The sequence below is a fragment of the Lissotriton vulgaris genome, chromosome 8 (genome assembly GCF_964263255.1).
Source record: "Lissotriton vulgaris chromosome 8, aLisVul1.2, whole genome shotgun sequence".
Lineage (NCBI taxonomy): Eukaryota > Metazoa > Chordata > Amphibia > Caudata > Salamandridae > Lissotriton > Lissotriton vulgaris.
The window spans coordinates 42,013,045-42,036,802 of record NC_141696.1 but is presented as its reverse complement, the minus strand read 5'-3'; the positions used below and the strand labels follow the sequence as shown (position 1 = coordinate 42,036,802).

The window sequence follows — 23,758 nt, the reverse complement described above, 5'->3', positions numbered from 1 at the left end:
GTATCAGCAATGCCCGGTCGGACGGGGCCCCAGGTCCTAACAGGCTCTACCAGGCGCTGTTTAAAGCTGACCCCACGCTTTGGCCTGAACTTCTGGCCCCACTATTTTTGCATTGCCGACACACTTATGATATACCAGACTCGTGGAAAGGAACAATAATTCACCCAATTTTTAAAGAAGGCAGAAGAGCTGACCCTAAAAACTATAGGGTGATAGCACTCCTAGATGTAGACTACAAATATTACACCAGCCTCCTGTTGGAAGATCTGTCATCCTGGGCGCTAAAAACTCAGCTGCTGCCATTTAATCCGACTGGCTTTGTGACCAAATCAGGTACATAAAGTAAAAATAGAGTTTTCCCTTTTGGTTATTTAATTTTTAAGGCACCCTTCATGCACACAAGTCTACTCAGATCACATGTAAAGATCTTTCCCATTCATACATGAACCATTTAGAAAGAAAAAACGTGATATTTTCACACATATATAGACAAGTATCACCAATCAAAAATTGGGCTGCCTCAGCAATCTGACTTTCAAAGTTCTAATCGGCAAAACGGTGTACCGCCACCCCTGCGCCACCATGAATCTGGGGGTCTGATGACCGCCATAATCATAATCAGGCGCTAAGTCTGAACGTAGAAATCTTCACCGCTGCCTCGACCCAAAGCTCCCCAATGACGATGCTCCCTCCTCATACACCTTGTCCTGCAGATCTTTACTTCCCAGAAAATTTTTCTCAAACTTTCCTCTAAGTCCGAAGGTAATAGCTGACCGGGCCCAATCCCCTTCTTGCATCCGAGCTCCACGGCGGTCTGCCATATTTTTCGACTTTGACCTGGTCTTATGCAGTTGGTGTTACCATCTTTTACGTGCTAGATTTTACAAAAACCTTTAAATATTTATAACTACAGTTCTACTGATTGTTTTTTTTTGGTGTCAAACAATTTATTAAAATGTACTCTATTTTTCCAATTTGGTGTGGGATTTTTCTTGTTTTGTGTTTCGACTGATTTTTGTGGAAGGCTATCCAGGGTTAAGCGCAGGTTAATTTAGCTACATTTATTTTCGTGGTTCACCCTACCAGGGTTTATGGCTGTTGCTTGACCAGGGCCAATACCTCAGTCAACCAACAACCCGATTTCTCACAGGGCCAACCCCTACTCCAGCGTGCCATCAGAGTAGGTTTTCTGTCAAGTGAGACAGACAGACTACAACCCTATCCTCCAAGCTCTAAATTGACCCTTTGTACAATTTTAAAACTTAGCTGGGGAGGGGTTCCATGTCATGTATAAGACCTTCCACCAGTTCTGGAATTTTAGCTACAGCACGTTTCTTGCTGGGTTTTTGAGTTAAAAATGAATGCTGATGGCTGAAAAGACAAGAATGGCCAATGTTGGCAACCAAGCGATAAACAGACCATGTGGTCGAGATGGCAGAGAAAGCCTTTTGAATGTAAATTCCAGCACCTCACTGCTACTGGGCTAAGCTGAAGAATCTTTGGCTAAAGAAATGAGCATGCTAAAAGACATCACTAACAGAACAATGTCTGAAGAAACATTTAGAAAGGAAAATTTGGTGGATCCCAGCAACAGCACGATGACACGCCCTATGTAAACAGGTGATGCTGCACACGGTGTGGCATTAGTTTTACAACTATCTGGTATTAAGCTTCCCAGAAAATATCCTTGATGTGGCCTCCCTCGCACCCCAGGCTTTTGGCAGCTGATTACTGTCATGAGGATGGCTGCGAGTGACTTACAGCGTTAGTTTGCGTTTCAAGATCAAAGCAAACATGGTCTGTCTTTTTACTGCTGCAAACAGACTCCATGGGGGAGGCTGCGTGAGAATATTCCTGAGAAGCTGCTTAACATAATTTATCTGACTATAAATGCCCTCCTCCTTTGTACTGACCATCACTGCACACCTGACAGCTCCTCTCCACAGTGAACACCACTGTGTGCTGGGCAGTTCACACTCTGCTCAAGGGAGCCCTAAGTCTCATCTCCTCACTTCTGAGCACTGCACACCTGGCACGGTGGTCTTCCTACCCCATCAACAGGTGAGTGTGAGGGTGCCCAGAGCAGGGGAAGCCTAGAAGGAGGGCAGACACCATGCCTACCAGTACTAGGGGCTAATTCTGCTCAAGCAGTGTAAGTGATCTCATTTCTTCCTGGACCCATGCCATTCTGCTGGGCTTACTACCTATTGTAGGGATGCAGAGGGTGCTGCTGCCCAAATAGGTAGTAGGGGGGTGCCAACCCTATCACGAGTGCAGTCCATTTACGTTTTTTGTTATATTAATTTGTGTCATTTTAAGTATTGCTGTTATCTGTACTAATAGTATTTATAATATTCACATTCCATTGATGATGACTGCCATCATTACTGGTATGATCTAATTACATTTTCTTAAGGTATCACTGTTGCTGTAATGATAGTGACATTTGCTGTTGTATAGTTTTGTGCAGTATTGTACTGTGTTGCATTGTGTTGTGTTGTACTGACAGAGTTAGCTGCTGATCTTTGAAAAAAGGGCCTTAGCACCACTCAGCCTATGCCAATGAGGGAGTAAACAAAGCAGGTCAGAGGGACAGGCTGCAGGGAGGGTTCGAGGGATAGGGGTTCTCCCCGAAGAACATTTTAAAAATATGGGCTCAAACTGCATTTTGCAGCACATTTTTCACATAAAATTGGCTAAAGAGCACAAGCCTTCTTTGGCTTTCCAACTGTGGTCCTTGGCCTCCATGGTCTTTTCCTTCTCATTCCAATATTCCTGCTCTTCCTCTCTCCCCCATACTCTTCAACCTCCTTTTCCACTTTTTTCTGGTTGACCCTTCTTCACACCGCCGCCCACAGCTGCTCTTCTACTCTTCAAACCCCTCTTTTCCTTGTCGCTGGTTTAACCTTCTTCACACCACCATCCACACCCGCTCTTGTACACTTCAACCCCCTCTTCTCCATGTACCTGGTTGAACCTTCTTCACACCACCACCCACACCTGCTCTTGTACTCTTCAATCTCCTCATCTCCTTGTCGCTGGTAGAACCATCACCACACCCCCCACCAGCTCTTGTACTCTTCAATCTCCTCATCTCCTTGTCGCTGGTAGAACCATCACCACACCACCCCCCCCCCCCCACCAGCTCTTGTACTCTTCAATCTCTTCATCTCTTTGTCGCTGGTTGACCCTTGTGCACACCGCTGCCCACACCAGCTATTCCACTCTTCAAACCCCTCTTTTCATTGTCGCTGGTAGAACCATCATCACACCACCGCCCACACCTGCTCTTGTACTCTTCAATCTCCTCATCTCCTTGTCGCTGGTAGAACCATCACCACACCACCACCCACAACTGCTCTCATACTCCTCATTTCCTTGAGAGGCCCATTAGTAAGCTCCTGGTCTCCCTCAATTCCCCCTCGATTCCATGTGATTCAGGTCCCTCTGAGGAAGTGCTCTACATCTTCTTACCCCCTACTTTCTCGCTCCTCTTAACCATTTGTTTGCTGAGTTTCTCCATGCTCTTCAGGTATCAATCTTCCCCCAGGTCTTCCCCCAACTTCTTCAGCCTCTTAACACCCCCTTCCTTACAACCCCCCAGCCCGTGAGATAGTCAGATTGGTTTGGGCTGGACTTTTCTTACTGAAGCAGGGTCAAGAATGATTTGCTTATGACTAAGTCCAAACTGAGGTTGCAGAGTGTGCATATTAACAATAGACTGGGATGCAACCCCAAGGAGTGACCAGTGGCTGGGGTTAATTCAAGCATTCCATCCATCCCTTTTTTGTACACTCCAATGAGGGAGCTGACACTGTGTATTGATATTATATAATACTTACCTACCACATTTGAAGCCCAGAAAGCTTTCTGGATTATTGAGTAGGTAGTTACTCCATATGTATCATTCATACAATGTTTCATGGACTTGACAAGGTTAAATAGTGATGTTACTTGTCTCAGGTTCCTGGGAACCCTTTGGGTGCATGGATGACAAGATGGATCAGGTGGAACAAAGCGGACAGAAATCAAATGTAGGCGTAAAGTCTTCAGTGGGTGCATAAACCCACCAGGATAACATACTTCCATGAGAGTGTGTCTATCCAGCAGGTATTCATGGTTTCAATTGTTAGCTGAAGCAATCACTGGGGTTTATTACACCTACAAGTATCTTAAACCTTTAAATGCCAGTGGAGGACAATGGATTGAGGTTTAATGGTGAAGGGGTTTTTCGTATTTCCAGTTTGCACAGCGTCATTGCAATTTTTTTAAATACCTTTAAATAATTGCACAATAAAATCTTATTTCCTATTCCAACAGAACCTATGGCCTTGATGTTACAGTCAGTGGTCAGTATAGGTGTCTAATACAATGAACTATTTCTGTACTAAATAAATCAATTTGCCTGGGTTGCATTGAATAAAGACCCTGACCTTTCGTTGTATTTCTGTTCCATGGGCCTGCAGTTTATAAATACTTCTCTGCAACAGGCACTTTTCCCTCTTCACCAACCAACGGGGATGTAAAACTGTGACTTGTACGCTACCTCTTTAGCAGAAGAATGAACTCACTCATTGCTATCATTGCTAAGCAGGATCAGGGACGGTGTGAAACTTCACGCAGGTATGAGACAGAGTGTCCCCAAAAGGCACCCAAACACAATAAGAAAATCAGCATTTAACAGAAATAAATCCACTGGAGGCAGTAGTAAAACACAAACTTTGAAAGGTTTGTGCAATAATTTAAGGTGAAAAATAATAGTCAAAATTCATAATAATTAAATAGGTATTTAGCATAAGGCTCAACCAAATGCAGCAAGAGAATGACATGAAGTCAAGGCAAACCTATTCTGACTAAAGATTGATGGGCTTTCTGTATACCTTGAGGGGTATGACACCGAACTAGGACTTCATTGAGGAGTCTGAATACAAACAGATATTGGCTATCTTCAGGAAGAATTATGGAAGAATGCTTGGCACAAGTCAATGATTTTGTACTAATCTGCATCTGCAGAATCTAAAACAAAATCACAGCAACCACAAGGCAAAATGGAACTACAATTTTATTACCCTTTAACAGATCCTCAATTTTCAGCCTGTGATTGTTCCCATCACAGGTGAGCTGCAGACACTACACATACTTTCTCTTAGAATTTGCTGTGTTAGCAGTTTTTTTTATCACAGTTTTCATTCTCGCATCTGTTTCCTGTGTAAACTTTTTCTGAGAATTTTGAGGATAAACTGCAATAGATTTCAGGCTTGATGGACACAAAGAAGGTTATGGCCTAGGCAATGGTGGACCAATCAGTTTGCTTATACATGATTACCTTCAAGTACATGGCTGGTAAGAAGGGGTCACTTATCTGACCTTTGTAGACCTGAAGTCATCCTTCAAGCGGATCACTGACAGATCTACACCAATTATGCTGAACACTTGGCAGACAAGGGTTTTTTCAATCTTTAGTTTTTTTGATTATGTCCACTACAGAAGTTATGTTTTCCTGTAAAAATCTAATAATGCAGTAGAGTGCACTTTTTCACATCACTATCTTTATGCGACCAAAGATCCTCACATTTCTTGTCTTTGGCACCATCATTCAGCAAACATTCTGTAAACGCTTGCCACAATAATAATATAGGTCATCACACAACTTTTTCATATATGTAGCTGAATCACTGCAAATACAAACAATATCACTTCAATCTTTGTTGAACTTGGAAAGAACATTTTTTGCAGAGCTTTCCAAGTGACACTCCATGTTTTCCAAACGTCTGGTGTCATGTTTTCATCACTATCCTAGATGCTTGGTGATAGCACTCTTTATACATATACTTGTCCCTATACCTTGCATTAACTGTTTAAAACCTAAGGTGTTGGCAATTCACCTACTGTCAATACTGACCCACTAGAAACTGTGGGCTGATGTATTAAGGGTTTTTACCCATTCTCTGTGGGTAAATATGATTACACATATTAGGAAAGATTCTTATGAAACAAGCCATTTCATCGATCAGTGAAAGTATCAAACGCAGCCAAAATATCAAATATGATTTTGATATTTCCTGATTCTCTACAATTTATAATATATTTAAATGAGACCTAAAACATGCTTCTAAACCCTGCGTCTTTAGATCAAAGACCACAAAACTGAAAAAAAGCAAAAGGATTATGAAACAATGTTTTAGTGGCATCCCTAAACAACAAAACTCAAGCAGAATAATGTCAGCCCAGGCTTTGTTACTGCTAGCTTGTATAACGTTACATTGTATTGGCCCAGTCAGGATGAAAATAAATGACTTTCACTCTCTTTTTCCTTTCTTTGAATGGCATTTAGTTTGTGGTTGTGCAGATGTTTTTTCAGTGTTTATATGTTTTCACTGGTGAGGGCTATTGCTCTTTCAGTGGGGTTTTATCAGCTATTATAGGTTTAAACCTAAAACCCCACAGCCTTTATTTCTCCTTTTCAACCTATAATTCGATCTATTTATTATAATTTATAATAAATAGATCAAATTATAGATCAACCTATAATTCGATCTATTTATTCGAATTTATTATAAATAGATAGAATTATAGGTTGAAAAGGAGAAAAAACAGATAACTACAATTTCAAAATAAAAGTGATATCAATATATCTCAAATAACATGCATCCCCAAGCATTCAAGACTATTCCAACTTCTCTATATTTGATACATATCTTAAATTAGTACAAATAAACTATAACATCAATCCCCCACGCACAGTTACCTCTAATCAAGAAACGCAGTCAGAAATAAAGTGTCAAAATATTCCACATGCCCAAGTACATCACAGTAGTATCCATTAGCACCCAATTTATCAGTATTAAACTAGATTTTCCTTTTCTTACCCGCAAGGACTCAGGGACCTATTCAGTAAATCTGTATCTACTTCTGAGGCCAACAAACTATCCACCAGGTGTTCCCACGCTTTAACCCCCAATTTTCCCTCAATCTCTTTTTACCTCATGAAAAAAGACAACACTCTCTAAACTTGCCAATTTAATAATTTCTTTATTCCATCTAGTAATTTGAGTGACCATGCACTGATTTCCAGTGCATAGTCAATTTTTTATTTTGCCAAAATTGAACTTAAGTCAGTGAATCTGGTAGTAGTTTTCTTAATTTTAAGACAAGGGTATCCCCATAGAAGGCACAATAAGGGTGTACAATGGATATCTCGCAAAGGTATTACACTAATATATTATATTACTTCCTCCCAGAACCCTGCTAATTAAAGGCAGAGAACGTGTTAATCCTGAATGGTGTAAGATAAACTCTATGCAAGATAGAGAAATTGATTAATTCGACCCTAGTAGAAACAGCTAGTAATTACGCTGCAATCCAATCCCAGTCCAAATCATGCTTTTGGATCTCTAAGTCTCTACCCCATTTTAATTTCAACTCAGCAAGAGAAGATAGAATATTTGCAAAAATCGTACAATATAGATAGGAGACCGCTCTTACACACCCTTTTGTTGTACAGAGCTGTTGACACACTTGATGTGTGGCAGGTTCAGAATCTCCATTTCTCCAATAATTCCTTTTGTTGCAACCAATGCCTTATGTGCTAAAAAATGTCCTTTAGGTATATTAAATTCTTCAGACAAGTCTTCAAACCTAAGCAATACTCATCCCAATAGAGGTCTCCAACATGGTTTACACCAAAGGTAGTCCATCTTTCGATCCCTGCTAATGCTCCTCCCTTGGCCACTATATTCATCCATTTTAAAGGCATATCAGGTAAATAGGATACCTAGACAATGGTTTGCTGCAGGCAACATCACCGGCACTGCTGTACAGACTCGCTGTAGGGGGTAATCAGTCCTTTGTGTGGGGAAGGGACACTGCCTATTCTGGTGTGTCAGCTCCTTCTTTCCATCCTGCCCAGGATGAGCCATCAGAATGCAGATCGGTACTCAGAAACACCTAACCTTCCTATGTTTGCGGCTGTCACCCACCCCAGTCATGCATTATAGGCAGACTGCAGGCACACAGAGCTTTAAGAGCAGAGAAATGTCCACATTCTAAAAAAATCATTCGAGAAAGAGTAGTGTTAAATCGAAATTTACCAGTAAATAGTATTTATCATTACCATTCCAAATATTCTCAAAATGACACAGGTACTGCTTTTTAATCAGGAAATACAGCTTAAAAGTGTAATAAGGAATTCCCAACGTTACCCAATGAGAAGAGTAGGCCTCATAGTAGGGAAAAATGAATTTAGGAGCTTTTCACTACCAGGACATGCTAAACTTAAAAGTACATGTCCTACTTTTTACTTACACATCACTTTGCTCTATGGTCTATCTAAGACCTACTTTAGGAGTGACGTGTGTGTAATGAAAGGGGAGTTTAAGTCTTGGTAGCGGCTTAAAATGCCTAGTCTAAGTGGTATTAAAACTACACACACATGCCCTGCAGTGGCACTCCGGAGACATGTTTAAAGGACTACTTCTGTGCATGGCACAATCAGTGCTGCAGGCCCACTAGTGCAAACAAAACAGGTGATGGACAGAATGTGGATCAATGTCACACATTCACCCCAGTCCGAAGATCTGGGCCCAAATCCATTGTTTTTTTGCACTCCACACCACCCTGGGTTAGACAATGGCGATATGCAAATCAGCTCTGACCCTGTGCCCCATGGGAACAGTCCAGTCCGAACTACAAAAGCCATGTCCTTCCCAGAACGGAATCAAGCATCCGAGGACCGGACCGGTTTCGAGGTAACACCTCTCATCAGCCCGGCTAGCTTGACTCCAGTGGTGTGGAGTGCCTGGGACCCACGTCTGAGCATCCCCAGCGCACTTATGGTGGCAATTGCAAGCAAAACAGGTGATGGACAGAATGTGGATCAATGTCACACATTCACCCCAGTCCGAAGATCTGGGCCCAAATCCATCGTTTTTTTGCACTCCACACCACCCTGGGTTAGACAATGGCGATATGCAAATCAGCTCTGACCCTGTGCCCCATGGGAACAGTCCAGTCCGAACTACAAAAGCCATGTCCTTCCCAGAACGGAATCAAGCATCCGAGGACCGGACCGGTTTCGAGGTAACACCTCTCATCAGCCCGGCTAGCTTGACTCCAGTGGTGTGGAGTGCCTGGGACCCACGTCTGAGCATCCCCAGCGCACTTATGGCGGCAATTGCAAACAAAACAGGTGATGGACAGAATGTGGATCAATGTCACACATTCACCCCAGTCTGAAGATCCGGGCCCAAATCCATCGTTTTTTTGCACTCCACACCACCCTGGGTTAGACAATGGCGATATGCAAATCAGCTCTGACCCTGTGCCCCATGGGAACAGTCCAGTCCGAACTACAAAAGCCATGTCCTTCCCAGAACGGAATCAAGCATCCGAGGACCGGACCGGTTTCGAGGTAACACCTCTCATCAGCCCGGCTAGCTTGACTCCAGTGGTGTGGAGTGCCTGGGACCCACGTCTGAGCATCCCCAGCGCACTTATGGTGGCAATTGCAAGCAAAACAGGTGATGGACAGAATGTGGATCAATGTCACACATTCACCCCAGTCCGAAGATCTGGGCCCAAATCCATCGTTTTTTTGCACTCCACACCACCCTGGGTTAGACAATGGCGATATGCAAATCAGCTCTGACCCTGTGCCCCATGGGAACAGTCCAGTCCGAACTACAAAAGCCATGTCCTTCCCAGAACGGAATCAAGCATCCGAGGACCGGACCGGTTTCGAGGTAACACCTCTCATCAGCCCGGCTAGCTTGACTCCAGTGGTGTGGAGTGCCTGGGACCCACGTCTGAGCATCCCCAGCGCACTTATGGCGGCAATTGCAAACAAAACAGGTGATGGACAGAATGTGGATCAATGTCACACATTCACCCCAGTCTGAAGATCCGGGCCCAAATCCATCGTTTTTTTGCACTCCACACCACCCTGGGTTAGACAATGGCGATATGCAAATCAGCTCTGACCCTGTGCCCCATGGGAACAGTCCAGTCCGAACTACAAAAGCCATGTCCTTCCCAGAACGGAATCAAGCATCCGAGGACCGGACCGGTTTCGAGGTAACACCTCTCATCAGCCCGGCTAGCTTGACTCCAGTGGTGTGGAGTGCCTGGGACCCAAGTCTGAGCATCCCCAGCGCACTTATGGCGGCAATTGCAAACAAAACAGGTGATGGACAGAATGTGGATCAATGTCACACATTCACCCCAGTCCGAAGATCTGGGCCCGAATCCATCGTTTTTTTGCACTCCACACCACCCTGGGTTAGACAATGGCGATATGCAAATGAGCTCTGACCCTGTGTCCCATGGGAACAGTCCAGTCCGAACTACAAAAGCCATGTCCTTCCCAGAACGGAATCAAGCATCCGAGGACCGGACCGGTTTCGAGGTAATACCTCTCATCAGCCCGGCTAGCTTGACTCCAGTGGTGTGGAGTGCCTGGGACCCACGTCTGAGCATCCCCAGCGCACATATGGCGGCAATTGCAAACAAAACAGGTGATGGACAGAATGTGGATCAATGTCACACATTCACCCCAGTCCGAAGATCTGGGCCCAAATCCATCGTTTTTTTGCACTCCACACCACCCTGGGTTAGACAATGGCGATATGCAAATCAGCTCTGACCCTGTGCCCCATGGGAACAGTCCAGTCCGAACTACAAAAGCCATGTCCTTCCCAGAACGGAATCAAGCATCCGAGGACCGGACCGGTTTCGAGGTAACACCTCTCATCAGCCCGGCTAGCTTGACTCCAGTGGTGTGGAGTGCCTGGGACCCACGTCTGAGCATCCCCAGCGCACTTATGGCGGCAATTGCAAACAAAACAGGTGATGGACAGAATGTGGATCAATGTCACACATTCACCCCAGTCTGAAGATCCGGGCCCAAATCCATCGTTTTTTTGCACTCCACACCACCCTGGGTTAGACAATGGCGATATGCAAATCAGCTCTGACCCTGTGCCCCATGGGAACAGTCCAGTCCGAACTACAAAAGCCATGTCCTTCCCAGAACGGAATCAAGCATCCGAGGACCGGACCGGTTTCGAGGTAACACCTCTCATCAGCCCGGCTAGCTTGACTCCAGTGGTGTGGAGTGCCTGGGACCCACGTCTGAGCATCCCCAGCGCACTTATGGTGGCAATTGCAAGCAAAACAGGTGATGGACAGAATGTGGATCAATGTCACACATTCACCCCAGTCCGAAGATCTGGGCCCAAATCCATCGTTTTTTTGCACTCCACACCACCCTGGGTTAGACAATGGCGATATGCAAATCAGCTCTGACCCTGTGCCCCATGGGAACAGTCCAGTCCGAACTACAAAAGCCATGTCCTTCCCAGAACGGAATCAAGCATCCGAGGACCGGACCGGTTTCGAGGTAACACCTCTCATCAGCCCGGCTAGCTTGACTCCAGTGGTGTGGAGTGCCTGGGACCCACGTCTGAGCATCCCCAGCGCACTTATGGCGGCAATTGCAAACAAAACAGGTGATGGACAGAATGTGGATCAATGTCACACATTCACCCCAGTCTGAAGATCCGGGCCCAAATTCATCGTTTTTTTGCACTCCACACCACCCTGGGTTAGACAATGGCGATATGCAAATCAGCTCTGACCCTGTGCCCCATGGGAACAGTCCAGTCCGAACTACAAAAGCCATGTCCTTCCCAGAACGGAATCAAGCATCCGAGGACCGGACCGGTTTCGAGGTAACACCTCTCATCAGCCCGGCTAGCTTGACTCCAGTGGTGTGGAGTGCCTGGGACCCAAGTCTGAGCATCCCCAGCGCACTTATGGCGGCAATTGCAAACAAAACAGGTGATGGACAGAATGTGGATCAATGTCACACATTCACCCCAGTCCGAAGATCTGGGCCCGAATCCATCGTTTTTTTGCACTCCACACCACCCTGGGTTAGACAATGGCGATATGCAAATGAGCTCTGACCCTGTGTCCCATGGGAACAGTCCAGTCCGAACTACAAAAGCCATGTCCTTCCCAGAACGGAATCAAGCATCCAAGGACCGGACCGGTTTCGAGGTAATACCTCTCATCAGCCCGGCTAGCTTGACTCCAGTGGTGTGGAGTGCCTGGGACCCACGTCTGAGCATCCCCAGCGCACATATGGCGGCAATTGCAAACAAAACAGGTGATGGACAGAATGTGGATCAATGTCACACATTCACCCCAGTCCGAAGATCTGGGCCCAAATCCATCGTTTTTCTGCACTCCACACCACCCTGGGCTAGACAATGGCGATATGCAAATCAGCTCTGACCCTGTGCCCCATGGGAACAGTCCAGTCCGAACTACAAAAGCCATGTCCTTCCCAGAACGGAATCAAGCATCCGAGGACCGGACCGGTTTCGAGGTAACACCTCTCATCAGCCCGGCTAGCTTGACTCCAGTGGTGTGGAGTGCCTGGGACCCACGTCTGAGCATCCCCAGCGCACTTATGGCGGCAATTGGAAACAAAACAGGTGATGGACAGAATGTGGATCAATGTCACACATTCACCCCAGTCCGAAGATCTGGGCCCACTAGTAGCATTAATGTAAAGGCTCTGGGCACAGGTAGTGCCCTCTACTAGGGGCTTACAGATACAATAAAAATCCAAATTGTGGATAATCCAATGTAATCACATTTTATACAGAGATGACATTCACTTTAGCACTGGTCAGCAGTAGTAAAGTGTTCAGAGTCCTAAAGCCAACACAAATGAGGTAGAAAGGAGGAGGAAGGAAAAGCATTTGGGGTTACATGTCAGAGAGGGCCATTTGTCAACATAATGTTACTAGAAAAACTTGTCCCAGATCCAATAGATATCAATAAGGGCTGATTTTGGCCTCGAAGATTTAGGCGAAAAAGGTCTAAAGTAGAGGGAGGCAGTTTTATGGCGGGGCGCCGCATGAAACAAGCATTGGCATAGCCAATAGGTCTCGCCTTTGGAACCTTATACATATTTAGTTATGCAGTACAATATTCTTGGTGCAAATAACATAAACTGTTGCATGGCTAAACACTTATAAGGTTCCAAAGGCCAGACCTATTGGCTATGCCAATGTTTGTTTAATTTAGAACATACTACCCTTAGTGGGTGAGTAAAAGGGAGGATGGACAGATGGATTGAAAGTGTGGGTGGATGGAAGGATGGATGAGGTAAAGGATGGATGAGTGAAAAGATAATTGGAAGAACGGATGGATGAGAAACTGGTTGGTGAATGAAAGGGTGGATAGATAGAATAATGGATGAATGAAAGGATGGCTGGATGAATGAAAAAGGATGAATGAGTGAAAGGGTGGATGGATGATTGAGTGATTCGGTGGAAGGAAGAGCAAAAGGATAGCTGAATGGATGGCTGAGTGAAAGAATGGGTGATGAAAGAGTGAAAAGAAAAATGGCTAGATTAAGTACAATGGTGGATGACAAAGGATGGATGAGTGAAAGGATGGATGAGTGAAAGGGTGGATGAAGAGAAGGATGATTGAAAGGATGCACGGCTGGATAGATGGATGGAAATTCTTGAACAGTTTATTTCAAACAATGTCCTTTTCGACTAGACTTCTCAAGCTGTCCATTAGGACTTTAGGGCACCCTGCTTTCAAGTATATGCACCCCCCACCCTACTCCCACAACCTTACGTAGCCAACACCTATCAAGTCGATATTACCCAAAGTTTGGGCGGTGTGAGGCTCCTGCGTGAAAATGCGGGAGCTCAACCCACCTCCCACCTTAGAAAAGTGTGGAGGAAAATTCACAAGGGGCTAGAATTCAATTCAAAGGTCATATGTTGACAATGTTCAGTTTTACATCATAGCTACTTAACCTATTGATTTGCTAAGACCTACCGATACTGATAAAAAGTATGCACAGAGGAATGGTTCAATTGACCAAGCTCACACAATACAGTCAAAGGAGAAATGGTGGGATACATAGTGATGCTTTTATCCAGATGCATCTTTTAGCCGCTAGGCGACCTCTCCTTCCCAAGGACAAGTAGGCAACAATTATTTTTCACGTCTCGCCTACGCAGCGCACATGCACTGCATAGGAAAAAGACCATTAGCCATTGATTCAGTTTCTATCCCAAAAACGTGCACACGTTGCATTGCTTTCAATGGCAACACATGCACGTTTTGCGATTCCCTTGCGGGAGCGAGCTTTGGCACCATATGTTTGTAATTAACTTGCAAACACAAATGGTGCCACTGGCTTGCCCCTGCAAGAGAAACGCTTTGTGTGCTCTCAGGCGCACTCCCCTCAACGCTCCCACTTTTAGTGTGAGGCCCGCACGCTTGTTTTTCTTGAAACAATAATGTGTTTTCCCGTCTTTTCCTAAAATTAAATACACAGGCTTCAGTCGTGTTTTATGTATCAGTTTCTTGACTGAAGTGTACCATTTTATATTTTTAATTTACCACTTCACTGCCAGATTTCCTGGCTTCCTCAAACTAGAGTTGCTGACCTTACAAAGCAACTTCCCTTTCTGCTGATGACATCACACACCTGCTTCCATAAAAGCTGATGACGCCACTGAGCACACATTTCACACCTCATAACATCACAGAGCTGCTTCGCTCAGTGTTGCTCACATCACAGAAGAACACCTCAACCCGCTGATGTAATTAATCACTGAAGAGCGTCTGTCACTGCTGATGACGTCACAGAGCAACCTGCCTTACCTTTCCTTGCCAATAATCTTTTCTCACTCCAGATCTCCCGTATCTTGTACTTTGAGTCTAACAGAGGTCGGCAGACCAAGCCATCACTGTACTTCTAACATGATCAAAGCTTTTGTAACTTTTTCACGGTGTCAGGTTAGCAGTACTTTCCTGCAAAATGTTCACCTTATTTCCAACACAAAACCTCATTTTTCGCAAGACTACAACAATAGCAGTTTTCAGGGAAACAGATTCCAAAACTCTTTGTTTGCATGCTATGTTTTACTGAAAATAGTTTTTTACTTTGGTACTTAATACCATCATAATATAGCCTTTGTGTTGAGGTTGTGCTGCAGATTTGTATTTACTGCATATTTACTATGACTACCAACTTTAATTTTAATCTTCTGTAACAAATGCTTCTATTGACATTCATCATGTAACAGTGCCCATTGATTTAGGCATTACATGTAGTCTTTTCTCTATGTCATTGATGCCCCAGGTCAGTTTCCAGAGCTGGCCCCTTGCTTCGGTTATGGAGTGTGATGTGATGTTAGCCAAGCTTTTCATAAACTACAAGTGCTCCTCGTGTTGCCTGGGGCTGGTTCTCAGAACTATGAGTCTAGACGATTTTTATTTCTCTCTCTATTTATATGCTACATTTCATATATGTACCAAGATCATGAATCCCACTGTACTTGTGACTTCTCTTCAAAGAGATCTCAGGTAAGCTTCCTTCAATTAACACTTTTCATTCATGCGCACAGTGCAAGGAGTGAACGCAAGTGCTTCAAGAGAATCTGTTTTTTTTCCTAATTCACACTTCCTTGGTTCTGCAGAACAAACTTGTAGAAGCATTTTGTTCTGTCACTGTTTCTCTGTGAAAGATTTTCACCCAGGATGTCATTTACACAACAGCCTTTCCAAGCAGATTTATTCACTTCAAAGCACAGTTTAAATCGAGTTACATGATTGTGTGGGATGTTCTTTTTCTGGAATTACGGTATGGAAAGAAATATTTCCATCACAATTCCAAACCTGCTTTTCTAATTCAAATATAGTGTGCTCAGAAACACAGAGGAGCACACTCTCTACCTCTCTCTCGCTACGTTCCTTGAGGTCGCAGCAATTCTACCTCCTCTCTACATTGTTCTAACTCGAGTCGCAGTTCTTATACCACTTTCTTAATATATGGTTTGGTTCCCCCCTGGGGCCCACTGTGTATAAGTGCTATTTACTGATATTTCTGTGCTTAAGTATTGTGTGGTTTGTGTGCTCACAGAACAGAAATTCCAGCCAGTCAGGTGGGGATCTTTAGAGAAGGGGGACAGTCCTCTGTCTTATTGGCAGATGCCATGGGGCTATCCCCTGGCAGATCGGCTGGTAGAATCCTTCTGCATACATACCCCCACTTTTTGCCTGGTTCTATGCTGTTTTTGACTAGTCTGACTGGGATCCTGCTAATCAGGACCCCAGTCTATCTTCTTTCTCCTTGAACTGTTATGTTATGTACTTAGGTACACTCCAGATTGCATACTGGTGTAACCTTGTCGGTCCCTAGTATATGGTACCCATGTACCCAGGGCATAGGTACCCCAGAGGTCTCCCATGGGCTGAAGCATGTATTATGCCACCCAAGAGAAGCCATGCAAATTGAAACTATGGCCTGCCATTGCAGCATGTGTAAGTTGGTGCATGCACCACTTACTAAAGGTACAGGTCCTCTAAACAGAAGAGGAAGACATCAACAGATTCAGAACCTTCAAGAACGTAATGGTGAAACCCAATGGGCAGAGTGTAATACAGACAAATAAAATGGACAACTGCACAATTCCGAAGCCCATGCAAGTGGAGGGAGGTGAAGGAGTAACTGAGCCTTCCCTGAGTGCTATAATGGCCACCATAAGGGTCCTGAAAGGCACTATAGAGCCAAAAATAGACCCAGTGACTGTGTTGAGGTAAATTTAATCAGGACAGACCTACTCATGTCACAACAACTGAAACACAGATCACACAACTACAATCAGTGATAAAGAGACTAGAGGCACAAGTGCAAATGCTAACACAAAGAACCACAACAATGGTGGACAAGCTTGAAGATCAGGAGGGCAGAACCTGAAGAAGCAATATCAGGGGGGTAGGTATCCCAGAAGGGGCGGAAGGCCCTAGCGTAAACCTCTTCATGGAAGAGTTCATAGTAAATAAACTACGGCTCAAGAGATTGTCCAAGTTGTTCTCCATTGAAAGGGCTCATTGGGCCCCAATCTCACAGCCAATGCCGGAACCCCCCGACCCTCCCCGAACAATAATTGAAAAAATCTTCAACAATAGAGACAGGGACGCTATCCTCCAAGCCACCAGAACCACAGGTGAGATCCAGTTAGAAGCACCCAAATCAGGTTTTTTCCTGACTTCACTCTATAGGTTCAGCGACAACGCAGGAGCTTCGAAGCAGCAGAGAGGGCACTCCGAGAGAGGAGAGTTAAGTACATGATGCTCTTTCCAGCCAAACTCAGAATCATGGTAGATAGTAATATTTGGTGTTTGATCTGGGGGCCTCTAGTTGGCAATGGTATACACCTTTGTCCAAATAGGTGTATACCAAGCCTCAATGCTTGCGCAGAGTAGGGGATGCGTTGTGAGCCATACTCGTGTAGGGGATGATTCTTGGTTTGAGGTCCGGTTGTGATGCGCAAGATGGCACCTCGATGCGATGCGATGATCCTGGTACGATGCAAGAAGATGGCGCCCTTGATACGACGATGAGATGACGATGCGTAGACACCCTGGGAGCCTTGCGACGACTCTGTACATTGGAGCCACGACAGGCCCTGTGACACGCTTCTCCGGTGATGCGATGGCGACTCTCTCGATGGCATCACGCTCCTTCGGTGATGCGACAGCAGGCAGCTTTGACGAAGACACGCTTTCTGGGAGATGCAGAGGCAGCATGCTTCTCCGGTGGTGCGAAATTTCAGCTGCGGTGGCGACACGCTTCTTCTCGTTTTGTCGCGCTTCCAGCTCCCAGCGGCACGCAGGCTTCTGCAGTTAGAATTCCCGAAAGGTAATTCAGGGGGGAGCTGGAGATGAAGTCTTTTGTTCCTGAGACTTCGGCAGGAGGCAAGCACAAATTCAAGCCCTTGGAGAATATTCTTTAGATGACGAAAGTCCTTAAAAAATTCCTTCTCCTTACCCTTGGCAATAAAGACACCACTGCAGGCCAACCCAGCAAACAGCACACTGGCAGAGGGGCAGTCCAAGCTCTTACAGCTTCCTTGGTTCTTCTCCTTGACAAAAGGTTTTTTCTTCCCAAAAGTGATCTAAAGTTCTTGGGACTGGGTCCCAATATTTATACTACTTTTCTCTTTGATCTCGGAAGGCAGAGAGTCCTCTGCCCAGTCCAAACCAATTCTTGAGCACTTTGTTTACAGGACTCCTTCTTTCCTTTCACAGTGCAGGGCAGAAACATCAGACTCCCCACAGGAGGTGGAGCCAGCATTGTGGAGGGAAAGCACAGCCCTGGAGCACTTTGTTGACATTGTTCCTTCTCTTCTTTCACAGTGCATGGCAGAGACATCAGCCGCACCCCAGGGGGTGGAGCCAGCATTGTGAAGGGAAGGCCCAGCCCTATTCAGGTCCCAGGTGCAACTCCTCCCTCCCATCTAGATGTAGATCTCCCTATTCACCACTGGGCTGACTCATTCTGTCTCCTGGAATCCCCCAGCCCTGTCACTCAAATTCCAGACAAGGAATACACAACCTAGCAGAGACAAGCTTTGGATAGTTAGCCAAGAAAATACCTACTTTCTAAAAGTGGTATTTTCAAACACAGGATGTTAAAACCAGCTTTACAAAAATATGTATTTTATCATTCCGAGTTCAGGCATACTAAATTCGAATTTCTACCATGTTCCCTGAGTCAGTTAGGATTATAAGATGTAATAATCTAACTGCCCATTCTGGCCTATGGAGAACAGAGAGCCTTACAATAGTGAAAAACGAAAATGGCTGTAATTCACTATTAGGACATGCTACACACACCAGTGCATGTCCTACCTTATACTTACAATGCACCCTGCCCCTGGTCCTACCATAGGGTTGTCTGATATGAAGCAAAGGGAAGGTTTAGGGACTGGCAGGTGGGTGCACTGGCCAAGTCGACATGGCAGTCACAGACTGCACACAGGCCTTGCAATGGCAAGCCTGAGACACACTTTACAAGCTGCTTCTGTGGGTGGCACAACCAGTGCTGCAAGCCCATCAGCAGCATTTGATTTACCAGCCCTAGGCACACATGGTGCACTGTACTAGGGTCTGACAAGTCAATTAAATAACCCAATCATGGAATCACTAATTAGTACATCAATTAAACATAGGGAACACTTGCACTGTGCCACTGAATAGCAGTGGCACAGTGCCCAGAACATATAACCGGCAAAAACATATCAAAAACAGAGGAGGCCATCCGATAAAAATGGAAGGGAGACTCACGCCAATGATGCCAGGTCTAACACTTGGCATTTATCGCTCCAGAAAAAGCATGGGGATGGCTGAGGGGCGACACTCAGGAAGTCGAAACAGATAAAATGCAAAAAAGCAGGGCTAAAATGACCCAGACAAAGGACAAAAGAATAGAGATAGAATGTACCAGCGGGGGGCGGCTGGGAAGGGGGGAGGCTTAAACGCTGTGGAGGATGAAGCAGCAAGCTGAACGCTGGGAAGACATTGTATGAGATGAACCAAAGTAGGGTCTAACTATGGACCTATCTAATCAGGATAGGCAATCACTGAAGGGAATGGAGGCATATATAAATTGATGATAAGATATTCTAAACCTGAAAAATTACAAAAGGATCATGTTTACAACGCAGAACTAGTGCTGTGTGTTTGCGGCTGAGTCAACCCTTTATTGTGTCCTGATATAGTTCAGATATTAGGCGATAGGCCCTCTGCAGGTTGGCAAGTTGGGTATGTACAGCCTATTTAGTAGGGTAGCAGGGAGGGGAGAGAGGGGCAAGAGTTTTGAGATAGGAATTACTGATGATAGAGTTTCTATAGTTCAGATTAGTGCTCAGAGGACGGTACAGAGTAGTTACAATACTGGTCAGGTTAAACCTCCCCCTAACTTATGAGCCATCTTAGAGGGCAGGTTGGAAGGGGGAGGAGCGAAACAACTTGACCCATGGCATCCTCTGAAATCTCACGAGGGTTGATAAAAATGTGGTCATGGAATGTAAATGGCCTTAACAGTGGACTGAAATGCACAATAGTGCTGTAATTCATTAAAAACATGCACCTGATGTAGTCTTCCTCCAAGAGACTCACCGGCTTGGTAACCAATGTAAAGCATTGAATAGCTAGGGATATACTTACTTGCACATGCAGGCTACACCTTAGGGTCCAGGGGAGTTGGAATACTGTTCAGAGTGGCATTTCCATACACACACTAAGCAATGGTCTGACCCACTGGGGAGATATGTGGTGATAGGTGCCCAGTGGGAGGGTAAAATCTTGAACCTATTCTCTATGTATGCCCCCTGGGCCTACAAGCGGCAACACTAGCTCCGCTGAGTCCCCAGCTCCCGCACCTTCCTAAGGGCCGAATAATAATTGGGGGAGACATGAACAGCATTGTTTCAGTGGAGCTGAACACCCTGAGGGATACAGACCGGGCCTCTGGGTGAGTTTCTCCGATCCATAGGACATCAACACCCCGACACTCAACAATTTACACAAATATTGAAGAAACATGGGAGCCTTTCCAGACTCAACTATATTCTTACCCAAAACTGGGGGACTTCTACAGGGCAACACATATGGCACAAAGGGTGTCAGATCACTCCCCAGATGAGGTGATTCTTCAGGGCCCCCAAAGAGACCACTCTCTTCCCCCCAAAATTGATCCTTTGTACCTTAAAGACCGGAATTTCAAAGCGGACATAAGGAAAGGGGCGGAGCAATTCTTTGAAGTAAATGCAGGCTCAGTTGACTAAAAGGTGATGATCTAGGAAGAGTTCAAGACTGTGATTGGAGGCCAGACACAAGCACACATAGGAGTGATGAAAAAAGAAAGAAAACTTAAATATCTTGCCCTGGAGACTGAGGTGTCAACTTTAGAAGCACAGGTGGTGGAGGGAGAGATGGGCGACTCAGATGCGAGTCATAGACTGCAGATAAGACAAAAAGAACTGAGGGACTTGATCAAAGACAGTGCCATAACTCTAGCACAGGCCACACAGCATAGACTGTATGATGTAGGGGACAAGGCGAATAAACACCTCTCATGGTTAGATATGAAAAAAACAAGCATAAGTGGGTGCCCCGAATACTAGATGGAGTAGGCCACAGACATGAGACTGGCAAAGAAATTGCAGAGGCCTTCGCTAAATACCACAAGTCACTTTATTCCTCCTTATCAGCAAAGACATAGACAAATGTAGAAAGTTCCTTAGAGACCCATGAATGCTGACATTATCTGAGGCAGGTACAGAAATGTTGGAAACTGGCTTGACTATAGAAGATCTTACAGCCGCGACAGGTCCACACCATGATTAAGATCAAACCAGGAAGTGTCTGCTACACACTCCTCCCTCACACAGTCCTTCAACACTATACACAACAAGCACACATGCAACACAGCTTGTTGCTACACACAGTACTCGCATTATTAGCAGCAGTTTTCGGGGCTCGTTGCAGCACGGAGGGCCTAGTGTGGAAATTACAAGACCCAGAGGAAAATAAAATAATAAAGTGGGCTTTCTTGGGGGGCCTTGGATAGCAGGTTCAAGTTCAAGTTCAAAATTTGTATAGCGCACTACTCACCCAGTGGGTCTCAAGGCGCTTGAGGGAGGGAGGTGAATTTACTTATCGAATATCTAGGTTTTTAGTTGCTTTCTGAAAGAGAGGTGGTTCTGAGTGAGGCGGAGGTGGGTGGGGAGAGAATTCCAGGTTTTAGCCGCTAAGTAGGAGAAGGATCTTCCCCCATGGTGGATCTGTGGATGCGCAGAATTGCGGCGAGGGCTTGATTAGACGTTCGTAGTTGGCGGGAGGGGGTGTAGAAGGATAGAAGCGTGTTGAGGCATTCGGGTCCTAGGTCGTAGAGGGCTTTGTGTGAGTGGGTGAGGAGACGGAACGTTATTCTCTTGTTGACAGGGAGCCAATGGAGGTCTTTCAGGTGGTCGGAAATGTGAGCTTGCAGAGGGATGTCCAAAATGAGTCTGGCTGAGGCGTTTTGGATGCGTTGGAGTTTTTTCTGTAGTTTGGCTGTGGTTCCGGTGTAAAGGGTGTTGCCGTAATCCAATCGGCTTGTGACCAGTGCGTGGGTGACTGTGTTTCTTGTTTCGGTGGGGATCCAACGGAAGATTTTTTTGAGCATTCGTAGGATGTTGAAGCAAGATGATGAGACGGCGTTGACTTGTCTGGTCATCGAGAGGGAGGAGTCCAGGATGAAGCCCAGGTTACGTGCATGGTCCGTAGGTATGGGTGCGGTTCCGAGGGCCGGTGGCCACCATGAGTCGTTCTAGGCAGAGGGGGATGGTCCTAAGATGAGGACTTCTGTTTTGTCCGAGTTTAGTTTTAAACGGCTGTTCTTCATCCACTCGGCTACTTCTTTCATTCCTTCGTGTAGGTTGGTTTTGGCGGTGTTTGGGTCTTTTGTGAGGGAGAGGATCAGCAGGGTTTCGTCTGCGTAGGAGATGATGTTGAGGTTGTGTTGGCGCGCGATGGATGCGAGGGGGACTCATGTATATGTTGAAGAGGGTGGGGCTGAGTGATGATCCTTGTGGTACGCCGCAGCTGACTTCGGTGGCCTCTGATTTGAAAGGGGGGAGGCGGACTCTCTGAGTTCTTCCGGTGAGGAACGATATGATCCAGTCCAATGCCTTTCCTTGTACTCCGAAGTTGCTGAGGCGTTGTATGAGGGTGCTATGGCAGACTGTGTTGAAGGCTGCGGAGAGGTCAAGTAAGATGAGAGCAACTGTTTCTCCGTTGTCCAGTAGTGTTCGGATGTCATCTGTTGCTGCGATGAGGGCAGTTTCGGTTCTGTGTTTGGCTCGGAAGCCTGATTGAGAGGAGTCAAGGGATTTGTTGGATTCGAGGAAGGCGGTGAGCTGACTGTTGACGGCTTTCTCGATGACTTTGGCAGGGAATGGGAGGAGCGAGATGGGGCGGTAGTTCTTAAGTTCGGTTGGGTCAGCTGTGGGTTTCTTCAGAAGGGCGCTGAGTTCGGCATGTTTCCAGTTTTCCTGGAAGGTGGTGGAGTTGAGGGAGCAGTTGATGACGTCTCGAAGATGGGGTGCGATGATGGAGTCTGCTTTGTTAAAGATGTGGTAGGGACAAGGGTCGGTCGGCGATCCTGAGTGGATGGAATTCATCGGCGGATGGTGTCTTCAGTGGTGATTGGGTTCCAGGCACAAAGGTTGTTAGAGGGGGGTTTTGGTTCGGAGGTGGGTGGAGTGGGCTGGTCTTTGGACTAGTTTTGAAAGCTGTTATGTATTTCGGCGATTTTGTTGTGGAAGAATGATGATAGAGAGTCGCAGAGGTCTTGGGAGGGGGTGATGTTGTTAGTGCCTGCGGAGGGGTTAGTGAATTCGTTGACGATGTTGAATAGTTCCTTGCTGTTTTGGGCATTGTTGTCAAGTTGATCCTTAAATGCTGATTTCTTGGTGGATCAGATGAGTTGGTTCTGTTTGCGGGTGGCGTTCTTGAAGGAGGCCAGGTTGTCAGTGGTAGGGTTTTTTCTCCAGGTTTTCTCGAGAGTCCGACAGAACTTCTTGGATTTCTTAAGGTCATCGTTGAACCAGGGGGCTTTTTTGTTACCTTGCTTGATTAGATGGTTTTTCAAGGGTGCTAGTTCGTCTGCGCTGTGGGTGATCTATTGTGTGAGGTTGGTGGCTGCTTGGTTTGGGTCCGATGAATTGGCAGGGGGGTTTTGTTGAAGCGTCGAGAAGAGCTGGTCGGTGGTGATTTTGTTCCAGTGTCTTCGGGGAATAGGTTTGGGGGGTTATGGGTCGTGTATTTTTTGTAGTGGAAGTGAACGCAGCTGTGGTCCGTCCAATGGAGAGCTGTGGTGTGATCGAAG

General features: G+C 45.7%; 1 protein-coding gene across 1 annotated transcript in view; it reads left to right on the top strand.

Moving 5' to 3' along the window:
• The first annotated feature begins 1,939 nt into the window (after positions 1–1,939).
• LOC147693346 (TRPM8 channel-associated factor homolog) overlaps positions 1,940–23,758 on the top strand; it is a 143,796-nt gene continuing 121,977 nt past the window's right edge. The window contains exon 1 of the mRNA XM_086933677.1: positions 1,940–2,061. The gene's annotated coding sequence lies outside the window, so the exon portion shown is untranslated. The remainder of the gene's footprint in view (positions 2,062–23,758) is intronic.